Source organism: Salmo trutta, chromosome 4, assembly GCF_901001165.1.
Source record: "Salmo trutta chromosome 4, fSalTru1.1, whole genome shotgun sequence".
Lineage (NCBI taxonomy): Eukaryota > Metazoa > Chordata > Actinopteri > Salmoniformes > Salmonidae > Salmo > Salmo trutta.
The window spans coordinates 52,898,280-52,910,959 of record NC_042960.1 but is presented as its reverse complement, the minus strand read 5'-3'; positions in this window follow the sequence as shown (position 1 = coordinate 52,910,959).

Here is a 12,680-nt window from a genome sequence, read left to right as displayed (position 1 = left end):
AATTTCCAAACGCCTGAAGGTACCACATTCACCTGTACAAACAATAGTACGCAAGTATAAACACCTTGGGACCGCTCATACCGCTCAGGAAGGAGACACGTTGTCTCCTGGAGATTAACGTACTTTGGTGCGAAAAGTGCAAATCAATCCCAGAAGAACAGCAAAGGACCTTGTGAAGATGCTGGAGGAAACAGGTACAAATGTATCTATATCCACAGTAAAGAGAGTCCTATATCGACATAACCTGAAAGGCTGCTCAGCAAGGAAGAAGCCACTCCTCCAAAACCACCATAAAAAAGCCAGACTACGGTTTGCAACTGCACATGGGGACAAAGATCGTACTTTTTGGAGAAATGTCCTCTGGTCTGATGAAACAAAAATAGAACTGTTTGACCATAATGACCATTGTTATGTTTGAAGGAAAAACGGGGAGGCATGTTAGCCGAAGAACACCATCCCAACCGTGAAGCACGTGGGGTGGCAGCATCATGTTGTGGGGGTGTTTTGCTGCAGGAGGGACTGGTGCACTTCACGAAATAGATGGCATCATGAGGCAGGAAAATTATGTGGATATATTGAAGCAACATCTCAAGACATCAGTCAGGAAGTTAAAGCTTGCTCGCAAATGGGTCTTCCAAATGGACAATGACTCCAAGCATAATTCCAAAGTTGTGGCAAAATAGCTTGAGGACAACAAAGTCAAGGTATTGGAGTGGCCATCACAAAGCCCTGACCTCAATCCTATAGAAAATTTGTGGGCAGAACTGAAAAAGTGTGTGCGAGCAAGGAGGCCTAGAAACCTGACTACACCATCTCTGTCAGGAGGAATGGGCCAACATTCACCAAACTTATTGTGGGAAGCTTGTGGAAGGCTACCCGAAACGTTTGACCTAAGATAAACAATTTAAAGTTAATGCTACCAAATACTAATTGAGTGTATGTAAACTTCTGGCCCACTGGGAATGTGATGAAAGAAATAAAATCTGAAATAAATCATTGTCTCTACTATTATTCTGACATTTCACATACTTAAAATAAAGTGGTGATCCTAAGTGACCTAAGACAGGGAATTTTTACTTGGATTAAATGTCAGGAATTGTGAAAAACTGAGTTTAAATGTATTTGGCTAAGGTGTATGTATTGTAAACTTCCGACTTCAACTGTATCTGCATGGGGGCCAATAACAACACGTCTTATTGTCATCGGAATTGAACCAACCAATAAGAGTGCTTTAACATTAAATAAATAAAAAATTGTAGGCAAATGGAAACATAACCAACCCTGTTACACTAGAGCTGTCCCAGTCAACTGTAAGTGCTGTTATTGTGAAGTGGAAACGTCTAGGAGAAACAACGGCTCATCCGTGAAGCTCACAGTATGGAACAACCGAGTGCTGAAGCGCGTAGTGTGTAAAAATTGTTTGTCCTCGGTTGCAACACTCACTACCGAGTCAGCATAAGAACTGTTCGTTGGGAGCTTCATGAAATGGATTTCCATGGCCGAGCAACCGCACACAAGCCTAAGAACACCATGCACAATGCCAAGCGTTGGCTAGAGTTGTGTAAAGCTTGCTGCCATTTGACTCTAGAGCAGTGGAAACACATCCTCTGGAGTGATGAATCACGCTCCACCATCTAGCCGTCCGACGGATGAATCTGGGTTTGGTGGATGCCAGGAGAAGAGTACCTGCCCCAATGGATAGTAAAAAATGTCAAGTTTGGTGGAGGAGGAATAATGGTCTGGGGCTGTTTTTCATGGTTCAGGCCCTTTAGTTCCACTGAAGGGACATTTTAACGCTGCTGCATACAATGACATTCTAGACGATTCTGTGCTTCCAACTTTGTGGCAACAGTTTGGGGAAGGCCTTTTCTGTTTCAGCATGACAATGTCCTCGTACACAAATCGAGGTCCATACAGAATTAGTTTGTTGAGATTGGTGTGGAAGAACTTGACTGGCCTGCACAGAACCCTGACCTCAATCTCATCAAACACCTTTGGGATGAATTGGAAGGTCAGCTGCGAGCTAGGCCTAATCACCCATCAGTGCCCGACCTCACTAATGCTCTTGTGGCTGAATGGTTGCAAGTCCCCTCAGCGATGTTCCAACATCTAGTGGAAAGCCTTCACAGAAGAGTGGAGGCTGTTATAGCAGCAAAGGGGGACCAACTCCATATTAATGCCCATGATTTTGGAATGAGATGTTCGACGAGCAGGTGTCCACATACTTTGTCATATAGTGTACATAGAAATACATATACAAATACACAGATCAGCAGAATAAACTTGATAAATAGCATTTAGGTATCATGATGACATGTAGGAAATGTGAGACTTTTTTGGTGCATTCAGTTACTTCCTATTGCACAGTAAAGCCTACAAAAACAGATGCTATGAGATATAAAACATTGACATCTGGATAGAAAGATTGCAATTGAATTGAAATACATAAACTTAAAAAAAACAGCGCAGCCATATACATCTATAAAATATCTGAATGAGAGATCATAATTTAGACCTCGAGGATGCGTGGTATTCAGTGATGTGCACGCCGAGGAACTTGAAGCTTTTGACCCTCTCCACTGCCCCATAAGTGTGGATGGGGGTGTGCTCTCTCTGCTGTCTCCTGTATGTAGTCCATAATCAGCTCCTTCGTTTTGTTGACGTTGAGGGAGAGATTATTTTCCTGGCACCACTCCGCCCTGGGCTCTCACCTCCTCCCTGTAGACTGGCTCATTGTTGTTGGTAATCAGGCCTACCACTGTTGTGTCATCAGCAAACTTGATGGTTGAGTTGGAGAGTCTCTCTGGAGAGACCTTAAAATAGATGTCCAGCGATGCTCCCCATCCAACCTGACAGAGCTTGAGAGGATCTGCAGAGAAGAATGTAAGAAACTCCTCAAAAACAGGTGTGCCAAGCATGTAGCGTCATACCCAAGAAGACTTGAGACTGTAAACGTTGCCAAAGGTGCTTCAACAAAGTACTGAGTAAAGGATCTGAATACTTAAAGTATGTACACTACCGGTCAAAAGTTTTAGAACACCAACTTATTCAAGCGTTTTTTATTTTTACCTTTATTTAACTAGGCAAGTCAGTTAAGACTTGTTAACAAATTCTTATTTACAATGATGGCTGAGGAACAGTGGGTTAACTGCCTTGTTCAGGGGCAGAACGACAGATTTTTACCTTGTCAGCTCAGGGATTCGATCTAGCAACCTTTCAGTTACTGGCCCAACGCTCTAACCACAAAGCTACCTGCCGTTTTTCTTTATTTTTTACTATTTTCTACATTGAAGAATATGAGTGAAGACATCCAAACTATGAAATAGCACATATGGAATCATGTATTAACCAAAAAAGTATTAAACAAATGAAAATATATTTTATATTTGAGATTCTTCAAATAGCCACTCTTTGCCTTGATGACAGCTTTGCACACTCTTGGCATTCTCTCAACCAGCTTCATGAGGTAGTCACCTGTAATGCATTTCAATTAACAGGTTGCCTTCTTAAAAGTTCATTTGTGGAATTTCTTTCCTTCTTAATGCATTTGAGCCAATCAGTTGTGTTGTGACAAGGTCGAGGGGTATACAGAAGATAGCCCTATTTGGTTAAAGACCAAGTCCATAGTATGGCAAGAACAGCTCAAATAAGCAAAGAGAAACGACAGCCCATCCTTACTTTAAGACATGAAGTCAGTTAATACGGAAAATTTCATGAACTTTGAAAGTTTCTTCAAGTGCAGGAATGGAAGAACCAGAGTTACCTCTGCTGCAGAGGATAAGTTCATTAGAGTTACCAGCCTCAGAAATTGCAGCCCAAATAACTGCTTCACACAAGGAACAGACATCTCAACATCAACTGTTCAGAGGAGACTGTGTGAATCATGCCTTCATAGTCGAATTGCTGCAAAGAAACCACTACTAAAGGACACCAATAATAAGAAGAGACTTGCTTGGGCCAAGAAACACGAGCAATGGACATTAGACGGGTGGAAATGTGTCCTTTGGTCTAGAGTCCAAATTGGAGATTTTTGGTTCCAACCTCTGTGTCTTTGTGAGACGCGGTGTGGGTGAACGAATGATCTCTTCATGTGTATTTTCCACCGAAAAGCATGGAGGAGGAGATGTAATGGTGTGGGGGTGCTTTGCTGGTGACACTGTCTGTGATTTATTTAGAATTCATGGCACACTTAACCAGCATCGCTACCACAGCATTCTGCAGCGATACGCCATCCCATCTGGTTTGGGCTTAGTGGGACTATCATTTGTTTATCAACAGGACAATGACCCAAAACACACCTCCAGACTGTGTAAGGGCTATTTTACCAAGAAGGAGAGTGATGGAGTGCTGCATCAGATGACCTGGCCTCCACAATCCCCCAACCTCAACCAAATTGAGATGGTTTGGGATGAGTCGGACCACAGAGTGAAGGAAAAGCAGCCAGCAAGTGCTCAGCATATGTGGGAACTCCTTCAAGGTGAATTCCAGGTGAAGCTGTTTGAGAGAATTCCAGGTGAAGCTGTTTGAGAGAATGCCAGATTGTGCAAAGCTGTCAAGGCAAAGGGTGACTATTTGAAGAATCTGAAAAATAAAATATATTTTGATTTGTTTAACACTTTTTGGTAACTACATGATTCCATATGTGTTATTTCATAGTTTTGATGTCTTCACTATTATTCTACAATGTAGATACTATTAAAAATAAAGAAAAACCTTTGAATGAGGTGTTCTAAAACTTTTGACCGGTAGTGTAAATGTGATATTTCAGTTTATTATTAATACATTTGAAAAAATGTCTAAAAACCTGTTTTGGCTTTGTCATTATGGGGTATTTTGTGTAGATTGATCAGGGGGAAGAAATTAATCAATTTTAGAAGAAGGCTGTAACATAATAAAATGTGGAAAGGGGTCTGAATAGTGGAGGGGTCTGAATACTTTCTGAATGCCGTGTATGTCTCATGTCTGGGCTGTTGAATTGCTACTCTACTTTGTTCCTGTACTGTCGTTTTGCCTCTAATCGTCACAGTGGAAACAATATCCTTTATGCACTTTCTGATGAACCCCGTTACCGAGTCAGGGTTTACGAGTCAGGTATACTATTCTCAGAGGCGACCTGGACCATTTCCCAGTCTGCATGATCAAAACAATCTTGAAGTATAGATTCTGATTGGTCAGACCAACGTTAAACAGTCCTTACCACGGGAGCTCCCTGTTTAAGTTTCTGCCTATAGGTGGGGAGGAGCAGAATGGAGGCATGATCTGATTTTCTGAAGGGAGGGTGGGGTAGGGCCTTGTAGCCATCCTGAAAGGGAGAGTAGCAATGATCCAGGGTCCGTGTTGCGCGTGTAGCACAGGAGATGTGTTGATAGACTTTTGGTAGTATTTTCCTCAGATTTCCTTTATTAAAGTCTACAGTTTGCACTTAGTCCAGTGTAGTTCCTTGAGAGCCATCGCGTGTTGGCTTGGGGGGGAATATAAACGGCAGTGACGATGACAAAGGAAATTCTCTCGTGTGGTAATGTGATCGGCATTTGATAGTGAGGTATTTGAGATTGAAAGAATGGTATGCACGCCGCCTGAGTCTGACTAGGGCCCTGCTCCTTCTACCTCTTCTCTGGCATTGGCTTTGTGGTGCAGCCCCGGGATGAATAGAGCTTCCTCTGGAAGTTCCAACAAAGGATCCAGGTCAGGGAAGTCGAATTTCTGCTTGAATATCTGGTGAGTGACCGCTGATCTAACATCCAAAAGTTATTGCCGGCTGTAGGTAATAATACAAGAAACGTTCTGAGCAAATAATTTAAGAAATAACACAAAAAAAATTAAATACTGCAAAGTTGGCTAAGAGCTAGAAACAGGGTGACGGTGCCAGCTTGTGCGTGCGTGCGTGTGTGTGTGTGTGTGTGTGTGTGTGTGTGTGTTGAGGTGGTCATTGTGTTTTGATATGAATGTGGAGAATCTCCAATCTCCAGGAAACAAGACAAGCATCCAAACTTGGATCAGGCTCATTTCCATCTCACTACCGCCTCCCGCTCACACACATGGACTTGTGTTGGCAGCTACTCATATTTGTGTGTGTGTGTGTGTCTCTCTCTCTCTCTCTCTGGGTTCTATAAAGCATACATGCCTGGTGGCGTTTTGTGTAAGCTTGCATACAGTTTGTGAGGTTGTGAGTTTGCATGCATGTTACTATTGACATATTGGTTATATGTTGCCATTTTTGTTCAGTGCTCCATCTTTCCTCTATGTGTAGGACTGTGTAATATATCACACATACAGGTATAAAGGTAGCAGGTAGCCTAGCGGTTAGAGCGTTGGGCCAGTAAATGAAAGGTCGCTGGTTCGAAATACCAGAGCCGGTGAAAAATCTGTCTATGTGCCCTTGAGCAAGGCACATAATCCTAATCTGCTCCAGGGGCGGCGTACTACAATTGCTGACCCTGTAAAAACAACACATTTCACTGCACCTATCTGGTGTATGTAACAATAAAACACTATTTTGTACAATATGGTGTGTATGACGTATGTATAATGTTGTTGTATATACTGTACGTGTAGGCGTATATAAGCGCATAAATATTTACAGTACCTCCACTGTATATCTCCTGTTTATCTGTGTGAGTCAGTGTCCCTATGAAGCCAGCCAGCACATCCTTGGTGCTGCCTGTGAGTGGAGTGCTGCAGTACTTTCCTTTGGGCTATGTACTGTACTCTGATCACGCTGCTTGGCTAAAGCCAATTGTGTGACTAATTGGGATTCAGGCAGGCTGCAGTGCAAAACAGCTTTTTTCAATGCCTGGCTCTGTGGAAGGCTGGAGTGTATGGTAGTGTCGAGGGAGGACAATGTAAGTTATGCATAAGACAAAATACACACCACACCCAAAACACACACACACACACAAACGTGCATGCATACACACATCATGCATGCACAAACACGCAGTGTGCATGTCACACAGTGACAAAACCCAATGGTCAAGTGCATATATTTGGAACAAATACATAACATGTACTATGACCATGTACAGTGCATTCCGCCCCTTCCCTGTTTCCAGATTTTGTTACGTTACAGCCTTATTCTAAAATTGATTAAATAAAAAATGTTCCTCATCAATCTACACACAATACCTTATAATGACAAAGCGAAGAAAGGTTTTTATAATTTTTTAAAATGTATAAAAAACTAAAAATGTAAATACCTTATTTACAGTTGAAGTCGGAAGTTTACATAGAGTTAGGTTGGCCCATCTGCTAGCCTGATAGCCGCGGCCCGCTAGCTGTCTAGAGCATATTGGACTGTTAGCTGAAGAGATCCATTGACCAATTTCTTGGGCCACTATACCTACTTTGCCAATTGGACTGGACCCCTTTACTACACGGAACCCTACTAATCCATCACGACTGGACTACCGACGTAACAGCACGAGGAGGCTCCGCACGAGGAGGCTATAACAGACTTTGTCCATCGCGACGTCCCTCTAAGGCCCTTCTGCTAGCTTGCTAGCACCGGCCCGCTAGCTGTCTGAATCGCCGTGTCTCCAGCCAGCCTAACTAGTCACTGGGCTCCTATGATCACTCGGCTACGCATGCCTCTCCCTAATGTCAATATGCCTTGTTCTTTGCTGTTCTGGTTCGTGATTATTGTCTTATTTCACTGTAGAGCCTCTAGCCCTGCTCAATATGCCTTAGCTAACCCTTTAGTTCCACCTCCCACACACGTGGTGACATCACCTGGTTTAAATGACGTTCTAGAGACAATATCTCTCTCATCATCACTCAATGCCTAGGTTTACCTCCACTGTATTCACATCCTACCATACCTCTGTCTGTACATTACACCTTGAATCTATTCTATCGCGTCCAGAAACCTGCTCCTTTTACTCTCTGTTCCAAACGTACTAGACGACCAGTTCTTATAGCCTTTAGCCGTACCCTTATCCTACTCCTCCTCTGTTCCTCTGGTGATGTAGAGGTTAACCCAGGCCCTGCAGTCCCTAGCTCCACTCCCATTCCCCAGGCACTCTCGTTTGTTGACTTCTGTAACTTTAAAAGCCTTGGTTTCATGCATGTTAACATTAGAAGCCTCCTCCCTAAGTTTGTTTTATTCACTGCTTTAGCAAACTCTGCCAACCTGGATGTCCTAGCCATGTCTGAATCCTGGCTTAGGAAGACCACCAAAAATTCTGACATTTCCATCCCTAACTATAACATTTTCCGACAAGATAGAACTGCCAAAGGGGGCGGAGTTGCAATCTACTGCAGAGATAGCCTGCAGAGTTCTGTCTTACTATCCAGGTCTGTACCCAAACAATTCGAGCTTCTACTTTTAAAAATCCACCTTTCCAGAAACAAGTCTCTCACCGTTGCCGCTTACTACAGACCACCCTCTGCCCCCAGCTGTGCCCTGGACACCATATGTGAATTGATTGCCCCCATCTATCTTCAGAGCTCGTGCTGCTAGGTGACCTAAACTGGGACATGCTTAACACATCGGCCATCCTACAATCTAAGCTTGATGCCCTCAATCTCACACAAATTATCAATGAACCTACCAGGTACAACCCCAAATCCGTAAACACGGGCACCTTCATAGATATCATCCTAACCAACTTGCTCTCCAAATACATCTTTGCTGTCTTCAACCAAGATCTCAGCGATCACTGCCACATTGTCTGCATACGTAATGGGCCTGCGGTCAAACGACCACCCCTCATCACTGTCAAACACTCCCCAAAACACTTCAGCGAGCAGGCCTTTCTAATAGACCTGGCCCCGGTATCCTGGAAGGATATTGACTTCATCCCGTCAGTAGAGGATGCCTTGTTATTCTTTAAAAGTGCCTTTCTCACCATCTTAAATAAGCATGCCCCATTTAAAAAATGTAGAACCAGGAACAGATATAGCCCTGGGTTCACTCCAGACCTGATTGCCCTTGACCAGCACAAAAACATCCTGTGGCGTACTGCATTAGCATTTAATAGCCCCCGTGATATGCATCTTTTCAGGAAAGTTAGGAACCAATATACACAGGCCGTTAGGAAAGCTAAGGCTAGCTTTTTCAAACAGAAATTTGCATCCTGTAGCACAAACTCAAAAAAGTCCTGGGACACTGTAAAGTCCATGGACTCCCAGCTGCCCACTGCACTGAGGCTAGGAAACACTGTCACCACCGATAAATCCACTATAATTGAGAATTTCAATAAGCGTTTTTCTACGGCTGGCCATACCTTCCACCTGACTACCCCTACCCCGGTCAACATCTCTGCACCCCCCACAGCAACTCTCCCAAGCCTCCCCCATTTCTCCTTAACCCAAATCCAGATAGCTGATGTTCTGAAAGAGCTGCAAAATCCGGACCCCTACAAATCAGCCAGGTTAGACAATTTGGACCCTCTCTTTCTAAAGTTATCTGCCGAAATTGTTGCAACCCCTATTACTAGCCTGTTCAACCTCTCTTTGGAAAGATTGGAAAGCTGCCGCGGTCATCCCCCTCTTCAAAGGTGGTGACACTCTAGACCCAAACTGCTGCAGACCTATATCTGTCCTACCCTACCTTTCTAAGGTCTTCGAAAGCCAAGTTAACAAACAGATTACCGACCATTTCAAATCCCACCGTATCTTCTCCCCTATGCAATCTGGTTTCAGAGCTGGTCATGGGTGTACCTCAGCCACGCTCAAGGCCCTAAACGATATCATAACCGGCATCGATAAGAGACAATACTGTGCAGCCGTATTCATCGACCTGGCCAAGGCTTTCGACTCCGTCAATCACCACATTCTTAACGGCAGACTCAACAGCCTTGGTTTCTCAAATGACTGCCTTGCCTGGTTCACCAACTACTTCGCTGATAGAGTTCAGTGTGTCAAATCGGAGGGCCTGTTGTCTGGACCTCTAGCAGTGCCACAGGGTTCAATTCTCGGGGTGACTCTCTTCTCTGTATACATCAATGATGTCGCTCTTGCTGCTGGTGATTCTCTGATCCACCTCTACGCAGACGAGACCATTCTGTATACTTCTGGCCCTTCTTTGGACACTGTGTTAACTAACCTCCAGATAAGCCTCCAACTGCTGGCCTCCAACTGCTCTTAAATGCAAGCAAAACTAAATGCATGCTCTTCAACCGATCGCTGCCCGCACCTGCCCGCCCGTCCAGCATCACTACTCTGGACGGTTCTGACTTAGAATATGTGGACAACTACAAATACCTAGGTGTCTGGTTAGACTGTAAACTCTCCTTCCAGACTCACATTAAGCATCTCCAATCCAAAATTAAATCTAGAATCGGCTTCCTATTTCACAACAAAGTATCCTTCACTCATGCTGCCAAACATACCCTCGTAAAACTGACCATCCTAACGATCCTCGACTTCGGCGATGTCATTTTCAAAATAGCCTTCTACCCTCTACTCAACAAATTGGATGCAGTCTATCACAGTGCCATCCGTTTTGTCACCAAAGCCCCATATACTACCCACCACTGCGACCTGTACGCTCTTGTTGGCTAGACCTTGCTTCATATTCGTCGCCAAACCCACTGGCTCCAGCTCTTCTACAAGTCTCTGCTAGGTAAAGCCCTGCCATATCTCAGCTCACTGGTCACCATAGCAGCACCCATCCGTGGCACGGGCCCAGCAGGTATATTTCACTGGTCACCCCCAAAGCCAATTCCTCCTTTGGCCGCCTTTCCTTCCAGTTTTCTGCTGCCAATGACTGGAAGGAACTGCAAAAATCACTGAAGCTGGAGACTCATATCTCTCTCACTAACTTTAAGCACCAGCTGTCAGAGCAGCTCACAGATGACTGCACCTGTACATAGCCCATCTGTAAATAGCCCATCCAACTACCTCATCCCCATACTGTATTTATTTATTTATCTTGCTCCTTTGCACCCCAGTATCTCTACTTGAACATTCATCTTCTGCTTATCTATCACTCCAGTGTTTAATTGCTATATCGTAATTACTTCGCCACCTTGGCCTATTTATTGCCTTACCTTCCTTATCTTACCTCATTTGCACACAATGTATACAGACTTTTTCTACTGTATTATTGATTGTATGTTTGTTTATTCCATGTGTAACTCTGTCTTGTTGTATGTGTCGAACTGCTTTGCTTTATCTTGGCCAGGTCGCAGTTGTAAATGAGAACTTGTTCTCAACTAGCCTACCTGGTAAAATAGAGGTGAAATAAAAAAATACATTAATACTCGTTTTTCAACCACTCCACAAATGTCCTGTTAACAAACTATACTTTTGGCAAGTCGGTTAGGACATCTACTTTGTGCATGACACAAGTCATTTTTCCAATAATTGTTTACTGACAGATTATTTCACTTATAATTCACTGTATCACAATTCCAGTGGGTCAGAAGTTTACAAACACTAAGTTGACTGTGCCTTTAAACAGCTTGGAAAATTCAAGAAAATTATGTCATGGCTTTAGAAGCTTCTGATAGGCTAATTGACATAATTTGAGTAAATTGGAGGTGTACCTGTGGATGTATTTCAGGGCCTACCTTCAAACTCAGTGCCTCTTTGCTTGATATCATGGGAAAATCAAAAGAAATCAGCCAAGACCTCAGAAAAAAATTGTAGGCCTCCAAAAGTCTGGTTCATCCTTGGGAGCAATTTCCAAACACCTGAAGGCACCACATTCATCTGTACAAACAATAGTACACAAGTATAAACACCATGGGACCACGCAGCCATCATACCTCTCAGGAAGGAGACGCGTTCTGTCTCCTAGAGATGAACGTACTTTGGTGCGAAAAGTGCAAATCAATCCCAGAACAACAGCAAAGGACCTTGTGAAGATGCTGGAGGAAACAAGTACAAAAGTATCGATATCCACAGTAAAACGAGCCCTATATTGACATAACCTGAAAGGCCGCTCAGCAAGGAAGAAGACAATGCTCCAAAACCGCCATAAAAAAGCCAGACTACGGTTTGCAACTGCACAGGGAGACAAATATCGTACTTTTTGGAGAAATGTCTTCTGGTCTGATGAAACAAGAATAGAACTGTTTTGCCATAATGACCATACTTATGTTTGGAGGAAAAAGGGGGAGGCTTGCAAGCTGAAGAATACCATCCCAACCGTGAAGCACGGGGGTGGCAGCATCATGTTGTGGGGGTGCTTTGCTGCAGGAGGGACTGGTGCACTTCATAAAATAGATGGCTTCATGAGAAAGTAAAATTATGTGGATATATTGAAGCAACATCTCAAGACATCAGTCAGGAAGTTAAAGCTTGGTCGCAAATGGGTCTTCCAAATGGACAATGACCCCAAGCATAATTCCAAAGTTTGGCAAAATGGCTTAAGGACAACAAAGTCAAGGTATTGGAGTGGCCATCACAAAGCCCTGACCTCAATCCTATAGAAAAAACGTTTGACCCAAGATAAACAATTTAAAGGCAATGCTACCAAATACTAATTGAGTGTATGTAAACTTCTGACCCACTGGGAATGTAATGAAAGAAATCAAATATGAAAGAAATCATTCTCTCTATTATTATTCTGACATTTCACATTCTTAAAATAAAGTGGTGTTTCAGATTGACCTAAAACAGAGAATTTTTACTAGGATTAAATGTCAGGAATTGTGAAAAACTGAGTTTAAATGTATTTGGCTAAGGTGTATGTGAACTTCCAACTTCAACTTGTAGATGTGTGGATAAACCAC